Source organism: Opisthorchis viverrini (assembly GCF_000715545.1).
Source record: "Opisthorchis viverrini unplaced genomic scaffold opera_v5_549, whole genome shotgun sequence".
Classification (NCBI taxonomy): Eukaryota; Metazoa; Platyhelminthes; class Trematoda; order Opisthorchiida; family Opisthorchiidae; genus Opisthorchis; species Opisthorchis viverrini.
In genome coordinates this window covers 44,290-49,552 of record NW_008752216.1, presented here as the reverse complement: position 1 = coordinate 49,552, position 5,263 = coordinate 44,290, and the positions used below count along the sequence as shown (strand labels likewise).

The window sequence follows — 5,263 nt, the reverse complement described above, 5'->3', positions numbered from 1 at the left end:
CCAGCACGTATATCAACACACACGTAACACTACTGAACGCACAACCACTAACCCACCGCTACGCACAACTACGCACTGATGATGTCACCTCGATTGGTGACGAAACGTTTGCAACCAAATTGCCCAGCTCAGCGAACAAGCCAAGGACCATATGGTGAGTGCTGTATTGAAACAAGCAGACACTCTGAGCAAGAGGTGAAAGTAACTTGGTTCTTCAATTGCGGCAACATGTTAGCACGTTTAGTGAGTAAAGTATGAACCTTAGGTTTTCCGATCGATGGAATTAATTATTCTAAGCTTCGAATGTGGTCATGGATCACTGTTAGTTCCGGTCATTGAAAATCCCATACCATAACCGCGTAACTACTTCATACAGACGTGTTTGCTTTGCCTTTGTCCTGCTCTGTGTTTGCTTGGCCTCACATTTGTCATGCTGGATGATTGCATCATTTAATGAAAACCCATGTGGAACGTTAAACTTGAATCTCACTTCTGCGTCTACCACCCGTTAAACTTCAAGCTAGCTAAATCTATACGGAGCATGCAAAATGAGATAAGGTATATGGAAGGATATTTGTGCTTTGAAGCTCATCCTTATCTCATGTCAGGTGAACACGGCCAGTTCGTACTATATAATTCCACAGTTACCAACAAGATACTATAAAATTCTGTTTTGCAGTTAGATCTCCTCACTAGTTAGTTGACAGACATGGTTCAATTGGGTTTCACGGAAGTGAAGTGTAGTAGGTAACTACCATGCCGCAACGCTGATTCGCGTTCAAGAGTGTTATGATAACGCAGGACTGAACTCAAAGCTGTGACCGTACACGAAGTCAAGAATGTCACTTGGATCAGACATGCACTGACTAGACCCAGCCAGAAAGACTATAAGGTGTGCGATTATACATTCAATGGACACGTGATGTGATGTGACTATTCACATATCCTATAGCCTAAACTAACAGTTTGAGATTAACTATGTAGAGTCGGTTAGACGAACCTACTTTACTACGTCCAACTCTGAAGCGGTTAACCCGATTGATTACCTGTGGACCGTAGTTCTAGCAACCCATTTCCAGGAAACGAGATTGCGCCACCCTGAAGCAGAATAGTGTGCCAGACTAACATCAGGCACCCCTCAAGAGTTACAATTTCGGTTTGCAACTCCAAAATTGTCCATGAGAATGAAGTTCGCGTGCTCTTGTTTGCTTTTGTTTGCGCAAACCCACAGCCTATGAAACATATGGCTGAAAAATTCTGTTTAGTTTAGCCACAAGTGCAAACAACACCAGTATTCGGCACCAACTAGTCGGGCACAGCCTTATCGATCGCAACGCGGAAGAATGCGCATAAATTGATGCATTATGAATTGGGTTTTCGCTAATCCAAAACCTTAGTTTTTCAGAATTAAGTTACGAAGACCAATTCCAGCATATCAGGCATATAAAGAGTCGCTGAAAGGCCTACCCGTCCACCATTGCCTATATTTTTGTGGAATTTTGTGCACTGTCCAACTGTTTTCATAAGAGATCGTTTCAAAAAAAGGGAAAGACGGGAGGAAATTGCGCTTTAGTACACCAAACTTATGATCAGCGCAGCCACAAAGTAATCCTACAATAGCCTACAAATATCGTTAAGGGAGCATGTTGCTTTATAGCTCACATCTGGGCCCCCTGATATACTCCTGAAACGTTTAATAAACGTCACCCCCGTATTGTGTAATATACATTACTTATGATCTCACTGCCCCGGCGAACACGGCAGTGAATGCAATCCAGCGAGGCCGAAAAACCCTCAAAGGGTACGGAATCATTGTGTGGTGGACTTTTACCATAACAACTCCGCTAATTTTAAATTTGTTGGCAAGTAGGTGCACACGTTCAACGCCTCTATAAAACAGTATTTTTAAAGCAAGTTTTGTAAGCTCACTGAGCAAAAAAAGTCACTTTTCAACTCGATGTGTGTTGTCAAGAAGTGGTTTCCACGACCAGCTATTATCCGAGGGACTTTTTCGTTCATGCTTGTGACTGTTTGCTGATCGGAGCCCCAATCGTACGCACTCCTCCTGGTTTCGAAGGTTCATCTGTTCGGCTTTCTACAACTCCATAACCACTGATTGTTCCCAGCAGTCAGGTGAACGACGTTGGGCTAGGCGCAAAACACCAAAAGTCAGATAGTTCAAAAGGAGGTTTATGAACAAATGCGGTACTATGAATACAATAATATAGTGATAAAATTTTATAAACCTCAAACTGTGGGAGTATACCTGTTGTATTGTGCGGTGGCCGAGCTATTGGGTTACGCCTACACTGAGCCTGCAAGACTACGTGATAGGGAGAAGACAGAGAAAACTGCGGACACGGCTGTATTGCCAGGACAAAACATACAGAATATCTGCATAAATATATAGGATGACTAATTGGCCAAATGTGCTCGTTCACTTGTTCGCTCCGTACAGCCAATGGTGGTGTTCCGGTCGTGAATATTCTCAGGCCCACTACGCTGGTCGTGTGTTGCTAAGCCGTTTGGTGAGAGCCGTGTTTCGTAGGTGCCGCCAACTCACCTACTTTCCGGACGTGTCGAACCGATCGTGACCTTGGGGATGCGTCACTCTCTGCACATGTACATTTTCTTCTGTCTGGGCGCGCCCTGACAATACCCTAATCTATACACCGGGTTATGGACTGCTGATTCCAAGTGGGGTCATTTATAATAAATAGGTAGGAAACGCCACGTCTACCCAATTTTTGCACTGACTCAAGACAAGTGGTCACAAGGTGACCAACCCACATGGTTTTACTGTAGAAGGCGCGCGACGACTAGGTCACAGGGCAGCTTATGTTCAGGTCAGAACAAGCATGAGATATGGCACATAATAGAAGCAACAAAAAGAAGGAATCTCGCTGAATACAATAAGGAAAGGGGAAAAGAATCAACAATAAAGTCACGTTATGGGCTACGGAAAGAAGAACAACCGCATAGGTGGGAAAACAATTATTCATACCTCGAAAGACAACATGTAAGTGGAAGTTTGAAAGAAATACACACCTCGAAGCTAACCAGTTCGGTTGGAATCAAAGGGCGGTAGTATGATAAACGGTTAAACAACCGTGCGTCAGCACGTTCACTTTGTATGAATTGCTGCCTGGAGGAGATGAAACCACATGCGCTTGGATAAATTCTAATGCCTTTTATGAATCATTTGATATAATCTCTTTAATTTTCACTCCAGAAATACTGTAATTTATGGCAAACTTCTGTCGAATAAGCCAGAAAAGTTGGGGTGTGGTACACGTTACATCTACTTTAAAGCAGTGGTGGCTGTCCCGTGGGATCGAAATCCCAATGTGCCATCTGCGTCAACTACCATAAGATAGAGTTAACTAAGTATTCTCAGACCAACTGTGCTACCAGAAGTAACTGCTATGCCTAACTGGCTCCCTAACAACGCACTGACGATGTCACCTCCATTGGTCTGCAGTCTAATTGCTCAGCTCATCAAACAAAACAACGACCATTTATGCTACCTGAGCCAAAAACATTCTACTCTTTAAAATTTCGTCATTGGTAGGTGGAACATTGGGGAACGAGTCTGTTGGCAATGTACACTTCCATCACAGTCATTCAAAGTGATTTGGTGTCGACGGAAGGATTTCCGGATTCTGAGTATCCCTGACTTTGAAATAGCCCGGAACGCAATACACATAAGATAACAGAACGCTCTTTGATAACCCAATTGTGTAGTACCTGCCTTATGGACCCCAAGAAAGTCAAAACCGATCGTGGGCTGCCGAAGAAGTTTTGGCAACTTCTGAGTAGTGTGTTCCGTTAAGAAACCAGTCTATCTTTTGGACAACAAGAGACGTTTCCTGCCGGAAGGCGTCCGAAACTTTTCAAATTCTCGTCTCTAATACTCACGAAGACTAGTTGATCCTTGTGTGGAAATTGTCCCGAATATGACGTGAAATTGCTAACCATTGTTTAGTCCTATAAAAGGCGGATATTTCTGCTTGAGACCGTAATATATTTATTACTTCAGCCAGCACGACTTATGGACATTGCATTAGTTGCTATTAGGAATCTGGACAGATTTAGAAGGAGGAGATAACCCATACTTAAGGACTCGGGGGTTTTGAGAAATACCTTTTGTTGAAAGGTTTTACTGCGTATTAAAAGAAACCCGTTAACCTGATGAATATTTAGCAGTCGTGTTTGGAACTACAAGTACTCAAATATTTAGACTGAACATGGCCTATGTTCACACGGTCACCAGAGCAGTATAACACTGGCGTCTGCTTAGTTAGTTCAGTTCATACGGCATCACAAATATGCACATTCCATGTAGAAGTACGTAGACAATGCAGGATATTCATTTTGTTAGATCTCACCACTTTTCTTCGATCAGTCTTTTTATTCAAGAACTCAAAATATATACGTAGTGTGCATAACTGCTGTGATCGAACTTTCTGAAAATTCTCTTCTCCATAAAAATGTTGTTGTTTACGCGAATAAGTAGGGTTAATAGTGAATGATCCTCACTGCATTTTATTATTCATCTATAAATTCTATTCCAGATGATCTTGTTTTTATAGGAGGCCTGAGAAAGACATCCAGTATTCTCCTTTCATGACAGCTAAATTACATGGGGAGTTCACGAGAGTACTGGCTGTCAGCCGTCACAGCATTTGTCCATCTCCTTCGAAGAGTAGTCGCGATAGTCATCGAAAGCTCAATTCGCGAACAACTTTGATTTATTCAGCACCGTCCAGAAATGACAGATTTGTAAGTTCAAAATGACTTTAACATACAGAATCCTCAACTTAACACCCCCATTAGAGTGTGAAGAATAACCAGTAGGCGACAAAACGATGGTTCCTTTGGTCGGTGGAATCCGACTAATGTGATCGTTTCTGCTGACAGATTCTTCTCTCTGGGGTCAAACAAGTCATTAATTTGGAGTAAAAAAGAATAGCATTCAGTTCATTGTATAATTTTATAAGGAGCCGGTCAGTTTTGTTGGTATTCCGTGCTACCCTTCTCCATCTGGTCCACTTTGAAAAACAGTCCGCCTGGAGTGAGTAAAAAACAGAGTGTCACTTGGGACCTGAACATCTAATTTTTTCAATGAGGGCTCTCCACTGAAGCAGGTTCAGTTCGGCTGTTACCACAATTTTAAAATCTATCTTCTGTTGCTTGTAAATCTCTGATTCACTTCAGTTTGAAGCGTATTGTTGTCGTGTCGTCAAGCTTGTCGTCGAATCAA

At 42.4% G+C, this 5,263-nt stretch overlaps 1 protein-coding gene across 1 annotated transcript in view; it reads right to left on the bottom strand.

Annotated features, from left to right (window-relative positions):
- Positions 1-5,263, bottom strand: part of T265_15501 (hypothetical protein) — a gene marked incomplete at both ends in the record, with an annotated part of 124,016 nt that overhangs the window by 87,576 nt on the left and 31,177 nt on the right. The window lies entirely within an intron of this gene.